This window comes from Aptenodytes forsteri, unplaced genomic scaffold (genome assembly GCF_000699145.1).
Source record: "Aptenodytes forsteri isolate BGI_AS27 unplaced genomic scaffold, ASM69914v1 Scaffold1, whole genome shotgun sequence".
Classification (NCBI taxonomy): Eukaryota; Metazoa; Chordata; class Aves; order Sphenisciformes; family Spheniscidae; genus Aptenodytes; species Aptenodytes forsteri.
Window position 1 is genome coordinate 1,102,098 of NW_008795035.1, and position 8,645 is coordinate 1,110,742.

Consider the following 8,645-nt stretch of genomic DNA (forward strand, 5'->3'; position numbering starts at 1 on the left):
ATTTTATCAGGATGTAGCATAAGACTTTGGAAACATTCCATAGTAGCGCATTGAATTTTGGTGTTGAAAAGTGGAAAGAAAAACAATTCTGATACTTTATGATGGTGTTATGGATGACTGAACCTTGGTAGTAAGTAGAGGAGCAAAGGACCTACTGTGAAGGTACCGGCTGTTGTCACAAAAATGTATTTTTTGTACAAAAAAGGAATCCTTTCAATCCCTGTTTTTTCCTACTGTCTTTTTAGATAGAAATAAGTATTTCATCTCTGTTACCTGAATATAAAGAATCTAAATATATACAAAATGATAAACTGCAAAGATGAGGGATATAAACATGATTTACATAATCATGAGGTAATACTTAACCAGTAGTTTCTTAGAAATTTTTAATTGTATCACTTGGTGAGTGAATTTTCTTTTACTTAAAGGAATACTACATGCTAAGCACTAAGCACCGTTATACTGATGGTCAAATCTTTTCCAAGTCCATCATAGTCATTCTATGATCATGATTCTTATTTGCATTTTGAGCAGCTCATACCACTTTGGCAGGGCAATATAGCTTAAATGTGTATTAAGGCAGTATATGCCCATTTTAAGGTCCTTCTGCAATGTCAGAGCAGTATAAGTTCATGCAAATGCAGGTCACACAAGCCAAATCGTACAGTCCTTACTCTAACAGTAATCTCCCACTGGTGTTGACATAGTTTTGTCGTAGTTGGACTTGAGAATGAACAACGGTGAGTTGTTGAAAACCTGCCATGAGCCACAGTCCTGCCAGCGTTTGATACTGTGCTCACCAGAGCCCGCAAGCCCATCGGATCCAGGAGCCGCTGGGTTCCAGGGAAGCAGTACAGCCGGCCACATTGCTGGCAGCCCCCGGCCCTCTGTGTGAGCATGGTAATGCAACACAAACGGGCAGGACTACCCCCATGCGGAGCTGGTGCTGTAGAATTAAGATTTAACCAGATAAAGCTGAGATAGTTAATTATAGAACTATTGGGAAATTATATCTGCACTTATACGTTGAAAACTATTGAGACTAGAGTGTGTCGCCTCTGCTCATACTGACGGGTACTGAGTCTACCCTGAGCAGAGGCACGTAGGGAGCAAAGTGCTGGAGTAATGCTGGGGGCTTCCTCGGTCTGGCCTTTGAAATGCAAGTGGTGAGATACATCTCTGAAAGGATCAAAGATAGGATTTATGTTTAGATTGAAACAAGAGAAAACAAGCTCACTGGAGTGAGCTTGATCACAAGCTCGCTGATCACTGGAGTTGGCTGTTCACCTAAGTTTGATGATAATACCCTCATTCTGTTTGAAAGTGGGATTTTTTTACAATTCTATAAAAATTCTATTTGAAACGAAGTCTCCTCATTCACAAAAACATTAGGTTCCATGAATCCATAACCAGTTAACCTAGGACACTGACATTTGGATCGGCCTTCAGTCCCTAATGAAACAGTTCAGCTGTTTTCACTTGGAAAAGTCAGCTCTGATGCTTTGCAATATTTGTGGCAAACTATCCCTGTAACAAACTGAATGCACTATGGAAATGTCATATAGAGCTCACTGTGCAATATTGAGTCAATTCACTGTACACATTTGATCAAAAGATTAATATTAATGTTTAGATAGTATTTATTGGTAAGATGTTTGTTTCAAACATAATACATTGTGTTGATACTTATGAATGGCCTAAATAAAATAAATTGTATTTTACATACTGAGAACATGTATATAGTCGTTTTTCCCATCAGTTAGGTACTTGTAGCTATTTTTTCTGGGTTTTTTGGCATTTACTTTTTGCACCGTACAGTTTCTTAGATCATTTGTCCTGCAAAAATCTAGGGTGAAATCCAGATCTACCAGAAAATTGCTTCTGGAATATCTTCTGGAAATACCCAAGGTGAGCCAGAGCAACTGAAGAGCGAGCAGTCCTTGAAAGTACCCGAGACTCCATCTGAGCTCCTTCTGCATTCAGGAGGCCAGAATTCAGGTTGTGTTTTCCTGCTCAGAAGGATCGCAGCTGACGTGATGTTTTCTTTTCAGATCCTCATCGCCATACCCAGGAATGCAGTGGAAAACGCAGAGTATGTGTTTTGTGGGAGCGTGGGATTCTCCTCGCGTTGCCGTGGGACGCCAGTGAAAGCTGGGCACCGAAACGCTGTTGAGGGCTCGGGCTATCACTGTTTGGGTAAACCGTATTTGCAGATCACCTTGAGATGCAGCAGTTCAGCTTTCTGCCTTGTCAGTAGAGAACTGTGCTGGGGTCAGCTCTCTTCTCCGCTTTAGTGTAGGTTTTGTGGTCAGCATGAAGGTGGTTGGTGGAAGTGCTCAGTTTAGACACTGGAAAAAGCACTTCCTTCATTTAGGCTCATTGTTTCGTTTCCTTTCCTCCGAGGGGCTGGGGAAAGTGCTGAGCCGGCTTGTTCTGAGTGGCATCAGTGCCCAAACAGTCACCAGTTCCAGTGAGAACGAGGCTGACATCACATCTTGCTCTTCTGTTCTTGCAGGGAGAAATGCCGTGGTTCTTGCACTTCGGGGCCACTGCCTGTGGACTTGTAAGTCGGGCTGCATGGACTCGGCACCTGTGAAAATCACCTTTTTGTTCCTGAGGTAATGGTGAAAGCTGTGAACCAGGACAGGCCTCAACTTCCCGTCAGATAAACGGAGATAGAGGAACAGGGCACTGAAGCATCCATTGTTTTTCTTACTCGCTAAAGGTTGGCCAGGGAGGCTTTGGAAAACCCAGTGTTTTGAGACACCCCCTCCCCCTTTGGTCTGTCAAGCTATTTGTGTCTCAGAAACGCCTCTATTCCTTTCCAGAGGGAGAGGTTTTAACCTGCTTCTTGTCCTTTTCCCAGCGAGTCCCAGCCTTGGAGAACAGCCGTGCAGCTCAGGGTCCGGCAGGGAAGCAGCAGTGTCACATCAGAGCCCCGGCACTGGCCCTACCTTCCCGACCCACTCCTCAGCTCAACCCGGGAGGTGAAGGAAAAGCAGCCCCGAAAGCTCCTCAGCTCAAGCCGGGAGGTGAAGGAAAAGCAGCCCCGAAAGGCTACACAAGCGGGCTGTGACCGATTAAACATACGGAGAGCAAGGGAGCTATAGCTAGGGCAAAGTCACTGTCAGATGGCTCTGTCCTGTTAAACAAAAATGCTATATAAACAGGAAGGGTGGAAAAGGATATTGCTAGAGAAAGAGCAGCCTCTCCCTCTTGCTCTCCTGCTGTGAGGAATGCAATAGGAAATTCCTGCTCCAGGATTAACAATCGTAAGGAAAACTCTAGTTAAAAAAGCATGTGTGTAAAGCACTGGTGAAAAGTGAAGATACCATTCCAGCCACTGCTCTAGCATATAAACACAGACGAGATTTCCCTGCTTAAAAACAAAACAAAAGCCAAATATGGGGATGTAAAACTAAGAGTTTGCCTTAGGAACGACTCTAAGAGATCAGGCCCATTCTTGATAGTGATCTGGGAAATTGCAATAGGGTTGATTCTAACCATCTATTTTTAAATTTTCTAACGGGGATGTAAAATGGAGACAGAGAGCTGTAACTCAAGATAGGTGGAGTGAAGCCAAGCAGTCCCATGCTGGCGCGTTGTGCGACGAGAGGCGAGAGCGTGACCCAGTCCCAGGCAGCTGCGGCAGCACCTCGCCCAGCGCTGGCGCAGGGCTGTGCGGTGACGGTGCAGTCACAGCCATGCTTTGCACCGGGCCACCATCTGAACCTCGCCTGCAAACTGGCACTGAGCAGGAAGCACGCGTTGGGTGTACCTTCGCTAGGCCTACCATAAATCTTGAGGTGGTATTTATGGGAGTTCTGATGACCTGTCAAGCAGTCGACGGTACTCGCAGCTCGAAGGGCAGAGCTGGGATGCAGGGGAGGTCTCTAGCTGAGATGTCTCCATGGTGCTGTGCAAATGACGCCGCTTGGCCGGTGGTGTTCTCAGCCATTTTATTTTACACCGGCAGTAGTGAAGGGCCCAACCTTTGCACCACAAAGAGCCTAATCCTAAATTTTGCCTGTATGCCCATCAAAAAGCAAATGCCGCTGCATTTGTTTGGTAAATACACAATGCGCTCATCCTGTAGCCCTAGCAAACCTGAAGCTCCTTTGATGCAAAGCACACAGGTTCGGGCCACTGCTGTGGAAAAAAAACCCGTATGAAAAAAGCGTCTTGCAGTCGGCATCCGGTAACTCAGCGTTTTGCTTGACTGCACCAGGGAAACCCGCGGCTTTGTGCAGTAGGTGCCTTCCCCGGGGATGCAGGCGGGCCCTTTGGGGAAGCAGCGGTCGCCCCCCGCCAGCGACGCGGGACGTGCCGGCCCGGGGGCGACAAGGCGCCTGGGGATGTCCTGTGGCTTAGGCCAGTTCTCTAAAGGTGCCGGTGGCCAGCCTTGCCAAGCTGCAGCCTCCTAAAACCACGGGAATGATGCTGCGGGCTCGTGGGGGCAAGGTTTACCTTCTCCTCAGGTCCGCACTCCTGGGACTTTGGAGAGCAGGCTGACACACGTCTTCTCCCAAGCGTAAACACAAAACACCGATGCGCCCGTTCTTAAATATGCCTGTGTATGAAGCCGCCATCCGCTAGACCTGCTGCTCTGGTTCCTGCTTGTCCTGAAACTGGTCGGGCCAGGGCCTCGGGAAGGTGTGGGCAATAGCGTTAATGTACGTTGCGATGTAAAGTGGCGGCTGCTGTTGCTTTCTGCCACTTGAGATGCATGCTGAAAGTACGGCTTTTAGGGCGTGCAGGCAGCTCTGCCTGCGTTTCTGAACAAAATGTCAGCTATCCCGCAGAACTGCACATTTCCTATTTTCAGTCCTAGTGGAATATTTGATGCCAGTACAAATAAGCACTAAAAATAGAAAGGGGGGGAAGCAGCCACTGGTTTCGTTGGCTTTTCCAGAGACCAAGATGAACTTGGTTTTCCAGTGGTCACTGGTCCATCTGACTGCTCGGAACAGTATGGTGGTTGGCTACAATATACACTGTCACTTAGCAAAATCACGTTGCCTGTTCGCTCAAATTAAAGTGTAAAGAACAAAGTTCCGGAAGAAATTAAGAGTATAACTTGTTTACATAGACATCTGCGGAGCAGAGTTCAAACACGACCATCTGGAGTTGTATTGCTGCCACTTCTGATTATCACAAATAACGATCTGGGAGAGCAGCTGCCAGCTTTGCTCTGTCATAGGTCAGCTCTGAGCAGTGTCCACTTGGCCCTTCCAAGGGAGCGTATAATCAGTCCCACGTCCACCAAGATGGGACCGGCTATGGGCTCCTGTCTTTCAAGTGGAAATTTCCATATCCTGTGTTTCAGATACTTTCTGAAACTTGAATGAGGGGGAACAATGCTGGCAGCTTCCATCAGAAACTTGCCTAAAAGGGCAAAAATAACATAATGACATGCTGAGCATCTCGATAGGAAGTTTGCAATTGTCTTTTGAGCAAAGCGTACAAACACTTGTAGCTACTGCCTTCAGTCGCCTTGTGCAAAGGCTCTCACAAAGCATTTTTGTGTGCCCAAGGCAGCAGGCTTAGACTTTCGTGATTAAAATAGAGACTTCTGCAGCTGACAAACGCCGTGCTGGGAGTGTGAAGCAAACTGTGCTCAAAGGCTTGTTAAAAGAAATGCGGTTAATTGTAAGCCAACCAACTCAATGTCCTTTCTCTTGCTTTTCTAGGATGGCTTCTGTCGTTTCTTCAGCAGACACGGGTCCCAGCCGGCTGACCAGAGCAGTACCATAAGCAATGCGATCATGGCTGCAGCGGGGTTTGGAATAGCAGGATTGGCTTTTCTCTTGGTGGTGCGGTAGGCTGATGAATGGATCTTGCCATGGGAAAGTACTCACAAAACTGACGGTTTACCAGATTTCACTCTATTTTCTATAGAACAGACCCTCTAAGAAGAAGTTTATATTTTTAAACTGGCTCGGAAAACTATCTCACCAAATACTTGGCTATAAACTGCTTCACTCGCTACCCAGTAACAGCACAAACAAATGTGTACTAAACCACCATTTGTGCATGGTCAAAACCTGTCGTCTCCAAACATCCTCTGGACTTTCTTTTTGAAGGTGTAACCTAAACTTTAGCATGGTTCATGTACTGTAACTTCTGAGTGCTCAATGTTATGCTAGGAAAACGTTATGGTGGACTTGCTACTAAACCCTCTGTTCGAGACGTCTTATTTACATGGAGGCAAGTCTTGGAACCTGCCTTCCATTAATACTGTAAAGTGGCGAACGTTGACTGTGACTTAACATGATTTATGGCTTCAAATGCAGTGCACAGCACTTGTTACCGAAAGGCAACTCATTGGTTGATTTAGAGCAATTACTGCCCGTGGTGTGAGAGGCATTAGGGCTTAATATAACATAAGGCTGATTTCATTACACTACAAGAAGATAAGAATTGATACAGGACGGTAATGGCTGCAGTAGTGGTTCTTACTGAAAGGAAAGGAATTTAAAATATTAAACCTTGATTGGTATATTGAAATCCAGTGGAGGCTGGAATTTCTCTGGATTTCCTTGAGAAAACGAGAATTTCCATATATCTTAATATATTTTTGAAGTATTTATCACTGTATAATACTTGTAGCCATGACATCTTTATTTTTGTTTAAAACGTAATGCTGGTTCTTGTCACTCTAGTGCGTATCAAGCGTTGTCTTGTTTGAGTAATATTTCACTCTATTTTCAACATGCTGTGTATTTCTCTCAGTGGTTGTACAAATTGCCTTATGTTTCTGGTAGCTTTTAATAACGTTCCTGCGTTACTCATAGCGTGTACAATTTTACTATAGTGACTTCAAAGGTGAATAAATGTTAAGTATTTTTATTTTAAAAACCTTTCTGCTTACTTGATCGGATGGGTGATGGTACTCGGACAGTGAGTGTTTCGGTGCTTACCTGGATGCATCAGTTTGTACCCACCTTCCTGGTGCTTTGACCTGAAACGAGGAGCTGTGCAGCACCAGAGCAGTGTGATACCAGCCTTCGTTGCAGAGGAGTCCTGCAGTCAGAACTAGGGGTAAGACAGCCTAAGGGGAAAATCCAGTCCAAAAGGCCCATCTTCACCACTGCGACTGGAAATAACCTGGTGGTTTTGTAGGCCAAAATTTTCCAAAGTTTGCTAGCGTAGCTGGGTACAGACAGGCTCCTCCGAGAGCTGCTCCTGCTTGTAGAGAGCGACAAAGCTCTTGTTTATTCTCTGCCAAGACTTGCTGCTGCCTTTCTCTTTCACACATGCACGCTTTTTTACCAAAACTGGAGTTTCTGCTGGGAGTTACGATAAAGACTGAGCAATAGGTGATGGAGTTCAACCCTTCTCAGATTAGTAATACTGAGCAGCTGTAATTTTTGAGGGTGTTGGGCTTAACACTTTTAAAAAGCGGTCTCATGCTCCCATCTCCAACTCAGATGTTTCTGTGGCACTGGTGGCTCTGATGCCTGTTGAACGGTGCAAGCCCGTTGTTCAGCCTCCCTCCCTGGCCGCCCGTTGGCCCACCCCTCTGCCCTTCGAGAGGGTATGACCCTTCATGGGAAGAGCACCCGGCGGGCGGCAGGCTTCCTCTTGGGAAAGATCAGCCTGGCAGCCGGGTCGGCATCGCTGTGGCCGGCAGTGGCCACCCTGCTTCTCCTCCTGCTGGCCACCGGGCCCTGGGGTGGGGTGTGCGGCGGGGGCTGCGCCCCCACACTGGACAGAGCGGCGTTGTGCCGGCCGGCCGCAGATGCGGGGAGAAGGACAAAAAGGGACATTCAGGGACGGTAAGTCCCGCGGAGGCGGGAAGGAGCTGGCAGTCCTCCCCCTCACGCCGCCTGCTCTGAACAAACGTCTGCTTGTTCTCTGACTTCCAGTTCTCTAAACTCTGGCTTGGCTCCTCTCAGCGAAAGGATTAAGACCCTGCGGCGTGGGACCGTCGTGCTCAGTTCCTCTCTTGAGTTCTCACAGGGACGGCGCCTGCTTCTGCGGCAGCTGGATGCTCTCGGGCATCTGCCTCCAGTCCTCCTGGGTGGCCAGGAGGCTGCGGTGCTTGAAACTGGCTACGGTGGGAGTGAGCTGGCTGGTGCTGGGAAGTGAAGGTAGTTTCCAAAACGTGGGATGCTTAGGGGGATGTGTGCTGAAAAGCATGGCAAACGACAGGGCAAGAAATGGTCTAAACAGAGGTCAAATGTTGCATGGAAACGTCCTGCTGCGGATCTCAATGTCTCCCCAATATCAAGCAGGACAAAGATAATATATCAGTATCTTGATTTCCAGTGTAACCTGATCTGGCAGGCCCCACAACAGCAATAGCGGAGAGGATGTTATGCTGGTTTTCACACTGTGCTCTGGAAAAGAGAAGAAAACAGTCTGGAAACGTCCTTGAGTAAAGTCACATCAGCCTTTGGCGTAAACCTGACCCTTGACAAGGTGCAGCTTGGAGAGTGTCTGCCACTCTTCCTTGGCCTGGGAGAAGCTGGGGGTAGGTTTCCTAAGAGCTAGAAGAACCGGGGGTAATTTAGGAAAGCTGTAAGGCTCAGACAGGAGACTGCAGTGCAGTCAGCAGCGTAGAAGCAATGCTGCCTGTGGCTGCCTGGAGCCAGGCTGCTCCGGTCTCTGCTGGCAGCCCGCACCCGAGGGTGCTCTGCTCA

General features: G+C 47.4%; 1 long non-coding RNA gene across 1 annotated transcript; it reads right to left on the reverse strand.

The window, feature by feature from the left end:
• Positions 1–1,626: 1,626 nt before the first annotated feature.
• LOC103896601 lies at positions 1,627–4,327 on the reverse strand. The gene is made up of 2 exons (XR_657417.2): positions 3,779–4,327; positions 1,627–2,590 (listed from the first exon to the last, which is right to left on the reverse strand). It is a non-coding gene; the product is annotated as an uncharacterized LOC103896601 (long non-coding RNA).
• Between the last annotated feature and the right edge of the window lie 4,318 nt (positions 4,328–8,645).